At 38.5% G+C, this 11,944-nt stretch overlaps 1 long non-coding RNA gene across 1 annotated transcript; it reads left to right on the top strand.

The window, feature by feature from the left end:
• The first annotated feature begins 8,233 nt into the window (after positions 1-8,233).
• LOC110914137 lies at positions 8,234-10,021 on the top strand. Its single transcript, XR_002578441.2, has 4 exons — positions 8,234-8,527; positions 8,606-8,673; positions 9,424-9,563; positions 9,704-10,021. It is a non-coding gene; the product is annotated as an uncharacterized LOC110914137 (long non-coding RNA).
• Positions 10,022-11,944: the final 1,923 nt, after the last annotated feature.

Genomic DNA, 11,944 nt, shown 5'->3' with positions numbered 1-11,944 from the left:
GCAATGCCAGGCGTAGTAGCAACATGGTAGCTTGGATGGGTAGCCAATCGCTTCGTCTCTGTTCTATTTGACCCTGATACTTCTTGAAACCGAACCTGTTGTGGAGTCGGCAGATGGCAAGTCAAATGAAACCTCATATGTTCGTTGTGATGCAAACTCGACCTTGTGGAAACAGTGTTCGACATCGACCTTCTTTTTACCATATTTGATGGTTTCGACGCAGTAGTTAGTGTTGGTTGGTTGGTTATCCGGATATCGCGCAGACGTACCCTGTGAGAAGAAATTTAGTGTCGCTATATACTCTAAAGTACCAAAATGGTGTAAAGGTTAGCACCATGTCAGCAAAGAAGGCCCAGAAGTGCCTACAGCAGGATTAGCCCGCTACGTCGACAACCGTTACTGAATGAGAAAGAGAGGATCGAGGATCCAACAATTGTTTGTGATTCCTTTGGTGAGCTACTCGAGGGACTTTCAGGTTTACTTCCACAACTGTTACAGGGACTCTCAGTTTGATCCCGCGCCAGAGGCAACCATGATTCTTCATACTTCTTGCCGTCTTGCGCCAGGAGGGTCGCAAGTACTGTTAAATCAACTACAGGAACTGTGGGACAAGAGTTTTGTCGGACCTAGTTTTCGCTCTGGGGAGCCCCGATTTTATCTGTGAAGATGAGCCTTATTGTTGGACATGTATACTGACTATCGATAACTCAGCCAGGTGATAGCCAAGAACCGTTTGTCTCGACCATGTATTGACAACCTGTTGACCAGTTGCGAAGGTCAAACCTCTATTCAAGGACTGCCTAACAAACGAGCTTCCATCAGAAGGAAGTCCAAAAGGAGAATGTTCTTGGATCGGCGTATCGAACGCAATACGGCCATTGCGACTTTGTACACCATGACCATCGAGCTAACCAACACACCCGCAGCTTTATGGACCACATGAATCGACTGTGTTTATTGATGACGTTTTGGATCATTTCCAGACGAAGGGAACAACATGGGCGGTATTTGTATCTTTTGGATTCGAGAAGTACATTTTTGGTCATGAAATCAACGAAGTGGGAATTCAAGTGGATCTCGCTAAGATCCATTCTATTAGAAACTGATCGACACCAAAGATCCCATCGAGGGTACAACAATTTCTTGGTCTCGCAAGATACTATCGCAGATTTATCCCAGGATTTTCGAAGATCGCGCAGCTTTAATCTCCTTGACATAGTAGGGTGCTGTGTTCGTGGAAAACAAAACAGGAGGACGTCTTTTCAGCTCTCGAATCCCAACTCTGCAAGTGCTCTGAGCATCGCCTTTATCCGAGGGTGTGGGTGATTTAGTAGTATACCAGGATGAATCGAATCAGAGTCCCAGTTACTCGCCGATGCAACACAAGATAGTGATGCCTTACGTAATGGAATTACAAAGAAGAACTGCATGACACGCAACCTACAGAGGAAACCGTGGTTTATGGATTTACTTGGAGGCATTACTTGGACGGTACCGAATGCGTTACTTAGACCGAGCACAAGGGCCTCCCGTGTACCCTGGACTTGGAAAAGCAAAATCGGTTAAGGGCATCGCTGGATAGAACTTCTAGAGGATTACGACCGTGGAACTCGAACGTGTGTGAGCTTTGCAGCTCACTATCGACTCTAACCTACCTGATCAGACTCGCTCAGTTCAAACTGGAGAACTGAAGGAAGAGAAGTTTCAAGTGAATCCATCCGGGGCATGGAGAAGCAACCTTTGGCAGGTCAGATGAGATGCGCTACCTCCTGGAACAAATGTGGGTCTTATTATACGGCAACTGTAGGGAACTCGTGGAGAACAAAGCACACCGACCTCGATATTCTAGTCGTCTGGGTTTTGATAAGAGATATTAGGATCTATAGGATCTTGTACTGGTGATAGGGCATGAAGGCCCGCCTAGCTACGTATGTGAATGACGTTAACTTGAGGGAAAGTCAAGGTGGAGTATCAGCAACCAGAAACACCCATATGGAAATGAGAACAGACTGCCATGGATTTTGTCACAAGTCTGCTTACAACTCGAAATGGAAACAGTTACACCTGGTGATCGTTGATTGTCTCATGCTATCAGCACATTTTCTTTCAAGTAAGGAAACTGACGAGACTTCAAAGCTGTGAATGTTCCTCTGAGAGAGGCGGCTTTTAGGCACGAGGTGCCAGCTTCTATTACCTTTTGATTTTGAGCTATACCTGATTTATGACCGGAAATAAGCAACACCCATGGCTCACATCTGGACAAGAGCATTACTTATCACCGTAGGGCAACGGTTAGAGTAAACGAACCATCTTGACACTCGAAGGCATGCTGCGAGCATGTGTGCTTGACTTAGTGAGATTTGGAAGGACACATACCTTTGGCTGAGTTCTACCGTAGTAGTTACCATTCTAGTATTCAGACAGCTCTGTTTGAGGCATTGCATGGACAATACGCTAATCTCCTTGTTGGACTAAGGTGGGTGACAATTTAATCACCGATCCCGAGTTTGTACTCGAACCTCATGGGAAGATTGTCCAGATCGGAAATCGTTTGACGGCAACATGTGACCGTCAGGGAAGCTGATAACCTTAGGGAACACTGGGAGTTCGCTGAAGACGAACGTAGCGGAAGTCTCACCCTGGGGGGTGCGATACACTATGGAAACAATGGCAAGCTTAGTCTACGATACGTTGGGACATCTGGACTTCTGGAACGAATCAGTGGCATGGCCTTTAAACTCGGGTTACCCGACGAATTGGGTAACGTACACGATGCCATTAATGTCTCAAATCCAAGGAAGTGTTTGTCCGATAAAACGCCTGTGATATTCTTACTAGAGTCTGAGGTTAATGACAAGTTGCAGTTGTCAAGAAATCTACTTAAATCATGGATCAGGACGTCAAGATTCATTAGCATAGTCAAACTTGATCGTGAGAGTTCGTTAGAACTCAAGACGTGGACCGGAGTTTACGTGGGAACGCGAGGATCAAATGAAGTTTAAGAACCCTCACTTATTCCAAACTGACCAATCTAAATGCAACTGGCGAATTTCAGGACGAAATTCCCTTTCAAGTTGGGGATGATGTGGTACTCGCGGAAAATCCAGTCATCCTGAGTTAACATTTTGCCGTTTTAGACTAACTGCTTGTCAAATTTCGGGACGAAATTTCTTTCAAGTTGGGGATGATGTGACAACCCGAGATTCCAAGGTTTCCCTATACACCTCACTGACTTCACAACCCTATTTTTACTATATGATTTACATGTTGTCGTGTGTACAGTTTATCTGAATGATTTGTGTGATTTGTGTGATGATTGGTTGTAACTAGAATTAATAGTGTCTCACAAGAATCATTCACCCGAAGTGTCCACTGAAGGTTTAGCCGCTCATGGTGCAAGATTAATCTTAGTAAGCGGGATACACGGTTGACCAAATCGTCATTAATATGGTTAATATAATAAAATTAGTAATATAATAAAATTAATGTTGAATATGGTGGCCACGTGATAATGATGTTTCTTCAAAAACAAACTTCAAGTGATGTTGACTTTGTGTGTGGCCTTCGATGATGGTGATATCCGCTGATGTTATTGTTGTCTTTTGATGTCATTAATGAATTGTATATTGTTAAGTATAAGTCTCAAAAAAAATGGAGTTTCACCACACTTGGTATTTCGCCATAATGGAATTCGATGAAACATCCAGTTGTGGCCGGCCCTGTTTGCGTTGTTTATATACTGAACCCATGAAACCCTAAAGGTTCGGCCCACTTATTGAAACACACACAAAAATAATATATGGATCTCATGCATCTTTCAAAAAAAAAATATTTAGAAACAAAAACCCTAGCCTCTCTCTAAAAACACTCCTCTGCTCCCTCAATCCAGAAATTCCGGTCGTGGGATTCTTTATTCTGGCAGCACGCCGACGTCACACTACCCGACAGACCACACCCCAAATAACACCTTCCTCAGCATTTGCTTTCACCCGCAATTCAGTCATCATCATCAGCGGTATATGTGGCGGCAGAAGCTATTTTCCGATGACCGACGACCAGGGGGGGTCTCGATGATGACGGTTGGCCATGATCGTTGATGAATGGACGACAAAGATGCTCTAACGGTGGAGGTGATGTTAATGGCAGTCGGGATTCTCCTCTCCGCGGCAGTAGTGATGTTGGTGGATTCTTTTCGCATCCGAGGCTGGGTGTCGGGTCTCGGAGCAGGATAAAGGCAACAACAGAATAACACACACATACACACTTCTACAGTCATGAGTATGTTCACCTCTTATCTATTTGCATTCCCTGTTATGTTGATTTTGGCATGTAAATTATACGTATGAGAGTTATTGTTTATACGTGTTTTATGTTGTGTTTGTACATGCTATCGAATATGTGGATTAGGAATGATTACAACATGCAGCAGATTAATGTTTGCAAACCATGATCATATATGTTATTAAATACAATTGTGAATAGGTCTGAGTATTGTACGTGATGCATCATGATTTAACTTAGGATATCATGTAAAAGCTTGCTAACATTGATCATAAAGAAGTCTAGATACTACCACGAAAACTTAGTTTGTGAATTATGTATGCACGGAAATTATCGAACGATTATGAATTCATGTGCAATACGTGATGACAATTTAGGAAAACGGGCGAGGGGTCTATGTTCGGCTTCACGATAAGGGCGGTTGTTCATCTGTGCGATAAGGGATCCTTGAGTTGGCTGGAATAAGGATTGTTAATTTCATGATTTCTGATTATGTGATATATATTATGTGATTTCAATAGTGGTTGATATGATATAATAAACACAGAGTGGTTATGTACTTGGTAGCAAACTTAGTTCATGGGTTAGGTATACATGGTGACGATGGATCATTGAAAGAATTATGTTAATTGATTTAATTGTCTATGATAGGATGTAGGGGCCATATACATGCAGCACGTGTTGAGAAGTACATACTAATTGCATATTGTTGTGATGTGATTTTAATAATCTATGAATATATAGATATGGAGTTGTCAATGTGAATAAAAAAAAACCTTCTATGGTAATTGTATTTGATGGCAAACTGTTTAAATAGATGTGGACGCATATATATATATATATATATCATTGCGTGGTACTGTTGTATGACCACTGGTTAACTTGGGTCACTTAAGTCTTGAGTGGTGTGGAAACACTAGGGTATTGCATGATCCAACATACGTGTACTTACGTTTTGTATACATTAGGTTGCATGTAACGGACTTAACATTTAACGCGTAAAAGTACGTAACAACCGAGCAACCTAAGGTGAGTTCACTGCACTTTTCTAAGCATGCGTCCCGGTGGTTTGGGACATCTGGTAAACGTTTCTAAAGGGAATACTGGGTAAACTATTTATTTGGGATGTTGGTTATTGAACACAGTATAAATCATGTAAGACCCCATACATCTACCGTGTTGTTGAAGAAGCAACGAGGTATTTAGTTGATAGCGCTATTAGGTTTGGCACCCTCACACCGGGCCGAAAGGACGGGCGTGAACTAAGTACCTGGACTTCATGACCAATGCCTAGTTAGAGGCATTGGGGTTGGGCATTCTCATCGTGTACATATAAGACCCCTTACATCTATTCAAGGTTGTTTGATACCTTGACCTCATGACCAATGCCTAAATGGAGGCATTGGGGTTGGGCATTCACATCTAGTCGCCACATACGGTAATCGAGTTAATAACAACATCAAATCAAATCATCGAATCTGTGAAACGCTTTAATCTGGTAACTGGTATCTAAACACGTTAACAAACTTTGAACTCACCAGCGTTGTCTGACACACTTGTCTGCATGCTTGCAGGTTTATAGGTTTATATCATTGGGACTTGCTGTCTGGGATGCTGGAGTGGTCATGGGTCGAGATACATGGAACCTCAATACAAGCTTAATGGTTTATTTACACATGGTTTACAAAACACTTAACAAATGTGTTATGCTTCCGCTGTATGCAATGAATGATATGTAACGTTTGTAACACTTTATGTTATTGAATGGAAGTTTTATTTAAATATATTTATGAGTTCAATGTGATTGGTGGCTTGAATCCTGGTACGTCACACGCCTCGCGGGGGTTTCCGCATGTGGTAATTTGGGGGTGTGACATGTACGACTTGTAATTCTTTATTAAAGTATTGTTGTTGGACCCTCCCGACCCAAATAACGACCGACCGGAAAATTGGGTTCATCATAGCCGGGGAATTGATGTCGCATTGATTGTCAAAATTTGCAACTGTGACAATAATCGGTACCGTTACCTGTACTATTTGAATCCTTATCGATATTCGTCTTTATAGTTTTCGAACTATGTAAAACAAGTGTAATATCCTTTTGGGCATATCACAACATTATTTTTAAGTATTTCTCTTTTATTTGATATACCGGGTGGCGGTGTCGTATAAATACTAGCTACAGAGATGAACCAAATCCAAAATATGAACCATAAAAGAAAACGTCTACTAACCCGATCACAAGAATACTAGCTAAAGTCCACTATTATTATTGTATTTTGGAGAGTTGAGCACTAACATAACAATAACATTAAGTAAAACCACTTGTTAATCCGTTACACAACCTCCTCAACCAAATCTACTATACATTTTTTTATATTTTCGAATTTTACATACTAAGGCCACCCAGGGCACAACGTGAAGAAGCACAATTCACGCGTGGAGAAGCGTGATACACGGCCGCCACCATCGAAAAAACGCGTGAACATTATAACGAGTGTCCACCATGACGCGTGAAGAATTGAAGGTGCCCCGCACCATGTTTGGTGGAGATGAGCGTGTGGTGAGTGATGGGTACCCCACTAAAATCCATCACTAGTGATGGAACCAAGTTCGATGACGTGGCGTTTGATGATTGGGTGTGGTGAGTGATGGAAAGTGGAGCACCCCTACCCCTAAATGCGAAAAGTTAAATCTGGTTAGCTAATTTCCCCTGCAAGGCGTAGGTTAGGTTTCGTTCACAAGTAGACAAACCTTACATGGGACAACATTCGGAGGGGCCAATTGATCTAGTGAACGTCATTTGACCATTAAGGCTACTTGGTATGGAGGATGCCCCTCCAAGGATGTACTAAGGGAAATGGAGGAGGGACATATATATGTGTATATATATATATATATGTGTGTGTGTGTTGTATGTATATGTGTGTGCGAGAAGGGGAGCCCCGGCTTAAACGACAACAACAAGACGAAGAGGACGCCGATGCTCCAAGGGAAATGGGAGGATGGGGCGGCACCGCCCCACAACGGCCCCATACATAACAGTCTAACTTTTTAGTTGGTTAAAAAATGTACATTACATACATATAAGTTCTATCATAAATTTATAATACTTATACACTTACATACATGTATGTAATAGACTTCGCAACATACAAAATATAAATACTATTATCAAATGCATATACTAAAAGAAAATTTATTTTTTCATATTATGAAAATACTAAAATAAATCACCAATAGACAAGTGTTATAGGAAAATAAAAATATAAATTATAAAAATCAGGTATAAGATCGGGTATATATAGTTCGGGTAAACGGGTATGTGGTTTCGGGTAATCGGGTCGGGTATCACCTAATCCCATACCCACGAAAAATTTTAAAACTAATCTCATACCCGACACAATACCCATCGGATATCGGGTATACCCGTTTCATTTGTGTCGGGTTTCGGGTATACCCGTCGGACTCGAATTTATATGGGTCGGGTTAGGGTTGACCCGAATTTATATGGGTCGGGTTAGGGTTGAAATATTTGACCCGAATAATAATATGGGTTTTAGTAGATTATATGTTATATAAGTGTTAATGAATCGTACTGGGCCTGAATGGATCATAATAATAAGATGTCTTAATGGATCATACTGGGCCTAAATGGATCACAATGAACAATTATATGTCATATAAGTGTTAATGGACCATATTAGAACTTAATAGATCACAATAGATTTTAGTAGATTATATATATCTTAAGGAATCATATTTACCACATAATATAGATTACGACACGACGGTGTATTTAAATTTATATAAGATATTTTAAAACAATTAATTTTATACAAAATATTATATGTTATATTATTATAACTTATTTAGAGTAAAATAAAGTAATTTTAAATATGTTATATTTAAAAACAATATGTGGTGGAGTGGGTATAACATACACGCGGTAATCCTCCTTTCAAAATTTTTCATTTTCCCTCTATTCTTAGCCCTAGTTATTTCCAAACACCCTTATTTGCTTAACAATCAAACAAAAACACAGAGTGAGAACTGGAAAGAGGAGATTGGGGATGAAACGAGAGCCGTTTAAATATTCATGTGCCTCTTTATTCCGATAGAGAGGACATAAGATGCTAGCAATCGAGTGGCGGTGTTGTAATTTACGATTGGACAAAGCAATGCTGGCCAACTAAGACGACCAGGTCAATTGACGAAGCTATGTTCGAAGTATACATCGACGGTGGTAAGCAATCAGTTCTTCATGTTTGATTTCAGGTTAGATCTGATAACTCTAATGTTAGATATGGTGGTTTGATTTCAGGTTAGATCAGTGATGCTAGATCCCAAATCCATGGCGGTAAACCTGCTCTTGCATCTTCCAGTGGGACGGTAAACGATTCATTTCCTTCCTTTTTGACTAAAAATATCTTATTTTCATTGATGCAATTTTAGATGGAACTTATTTTGTTGTTTATGTACTTAGATCTGATCTATTGTTTGGCAATGTTGCATTTCGTTTACTATAGTCATAAGTTAATGAATTATGTGAACTGATGAAATGTTATTATTATATATATTATATGAATGACTGAAATGTTAATATATATATTAGACTTTAAGGTACTTTTAGGTGGTTAAATGTAGCTAGGCCATAAAGATGGTTCGTTTAAGTGCATATACAAACTCATGTGTTACGTAACGACTTTAATTTTTTTATGCTTGGTTGTAATACGATAACCTTCATCTTGTTTCATTTATGCTTGGTTGTAATACGATAACCTTCATCTTGGTCCGGACCGATAAAACCCAATAACCGACCCGAAAAATACCCAAACCGACCCGAACCGAATAAGGTAGGTACAACGGTCGGTTCCAGTAATTCTTATGAGATCGGGTTCGGGTCGGTTCGGTTCAAAAACCTAATAAAAACCGAAATAAAGAATATGGACCGAATTTTATGTAGCATATGTTCTATTTTGTTTGGCTCTTTTATGTCCAACTTCACACCTACAAAACTTTCCTTTTGACCCACTTGAGTATTTTGTTTTATTTACCAGGTTATACCACTTCAATTTTAGGAGGTTATTATAAGAATAAATATTAATTTTTACTAAAAGTATTTTGATCATACTTTTGCAGGTTAACTAAATAGGATAGGCCATACAGTCGTCGTGTTTGAGCGCGCTGACCGAATCAGAGGATTGATGATGTATAAGGTTCCTAATTTGAAGCCAGACAAAATCGACGTGGTTCAAAGACGACTTGACATGATGGCTGAGGTAGGTGTGAATTTTGTGGTAAATGCCAATGTCGGAACTGATCTATCATATTCCATTGCAATTCTATAATTTAATTTGTTTTTAACAATTAATTTGTAGAAGATAATAACTTAGATTATTGACTCGTTTTAACAATTTAGGTTGAAAAAGTCCTAGTTGAATGAAAAATAAACTTACAAATGAAAGGGATGCTAGACAAGAGTTGGAGCAAAGAGTGCAATAGATGGAAAAAGAAATGAAAGAAAATGAAGAAAAGAGGCAAAAACAATTTGAAGAGTTTATGAAAAAATTTCAGCCTCCCGTTAGTCATTATAGTAGTTTTTAATTATTCCGAATTTTTATATTTAGCAACGGTGGATTTGTGATTGAAACGGGCTCAGAATTTTTGTTATTTATTTCGAATCTTTATGTTTAACAATTGATGATTTGTAATTTAAACGTGCTCTGAATTTATGCTATTTATTTTTGTTAAATTTATATTCCGAATAATATTTATCAATATGCATCTTTCAGCAGGAAAAAACTGGTATTTTTTTGTTTTTTACATTAATTTTTAAATGTATCCGTAAGAAATGTGTAGGAAAAAGACTAAACAGGTTTCATTGGATTCTGTTGGAATTCTGTAGGAAAAAAGATAGTTTCGTACGAAATGTGTAAGAAAAAAGATTACATTTTGTTAGAATGGTGTAAGAAAAAAAAAAACTAATTTTGTGGGAATTGTGTAGGAAAATAAAATACATTCCGTTAGAATTGTGTAGGGAAAGAAACTAATTTTGTAGGAAATGCGTAGGAAAAATGAATACATTTAGTTGGAATTGTGTAGGGAAAAAAATATTTCCGTAGGAACTGTGTAGGGAAAACGTATACATTCCGTTGGAAATGTGTAGGAAGAAAAATAATTCGTAGGAATTATGTAAGAAAATTAAAATATAATAAATATTTTATAGTAAATATAAATATATAAGATTTAAACACAAAATTTAAAAAAATATATATTCCATGGGAAATGCGTCGGAAAGTTAAGAAAATTAATTCCGTGAGAAATAAGTAGGAGAATTCTAACGAAACATTTGTGTGGGAAAGGAGTAGGAAAATCCGTAGGAACTTCATCAGAAAAAAATTACCCACGAAGAGAATTCCCACAACCCATTTTCGTGGGAAATCCGTGAGTAAACGCAGTTACCCACGGATTTCCCACGGAAATTGACGTGGAAATAGTAGCAGTTTTCAAGTAGTGGAAGGGTTTTGTCCGCTTAAAACCCTTTAGCGGCGACAACTATCAGACATTACCCTGATCGTTGGATCAGATCTTCATCCAACGGCCAATAAATGCTCAGTAACCCTTGACCCGGATTGAACCCTTTAGCGGCGACACATATGAAGTCGCCGCTAATACTGTTGCCACCAATACTAATTATTCTTGTAGTGTAACCCAATGATCGATGTGGATTGTGGATGAAGTTTGATCAATAATAATGTCAAGTATCCCATTTAATATGTAGGTTAAATGTTGATTAGTTAGTTTACATATTATAGTTAAGTTTAGTAACTCACGTATACAATTCAACATGTCTAGTATGTACTCTCAACTTAAAGACTTCATATTAATCAATGCTTTTTTAATAGTAGATCTCATTATCATGCTAGCAAAAAAGCTAGCACCGAAGAAAATAATACCGATTATATGATGGTGGCCTGGTGGGACAAGCCCGTACAGTATTACGACACTAGTTGGTTAAGTTTAATTTTAGTTTATACTATTGGACCGCATAATGATAAAACTTTACATCATCTCACAACACGTTGCTTCTTATATTCTTCAAAACTATGTCCATGTTCTAATGACCTCGTATCACCAAGTTGCAACACATATGAAACTAGAATGACTTAGCACCAAATTTTGGAGGTAAAAATACGCTTTTAGAGAAGAAACAATAATCCTTTAAATAAATAAAATGGCTATTATATCAAACTCTTTTTTGATAGGAAGAAAACCTAAATTTAACCCTATGAATAAAAAAAAAAAATTAAGAAGGGAAACTTAAAAGTAAACAACTCGATAAACGCAAGAACTAGTGAAACTCGTATCACACGTATAATATAATCAAATCAGATAGTGAAAATAAAGGTGATATTGAAATTCAAAATCAAGGACACATACACAAGAATTTGGACCTGAAAGTAAGGCAAATACAGCATGTCCCATATTGCAACATATCACGACATCAAGGGCCTATGCCCGCCTTTTATTGAAAACATATTAAGTTTTAGTAAAACACAATTTGCGTGGTTGACATGAAATGACATCTTGAGCCTTTAACTTATTTTCATACTATCTGAGCCCCAATGGTTGCATTTTCTTACCACTATGAGTCCCTCGG

Source organism: Helianthus annuus, chromosome 4, assembly GCF_002127325.2.
Source record: "Helianthus annuus cultivar XRQ/B chromosome 4, HanXRQr2.0-SUNRISE, whole genome shotgun sequence".
In the NCBI taxonomy this organism is placed as follows: domain Eukaryota; kingdom Viridiplantae; phylum Streptophyta; class Magnoliopsida; order Asterales; family Asteraceae; genus Helianthus; species Helianthus annuus.
This window is presented reverse-complemented; position numbering and strand designations above follow the sequence as displayed.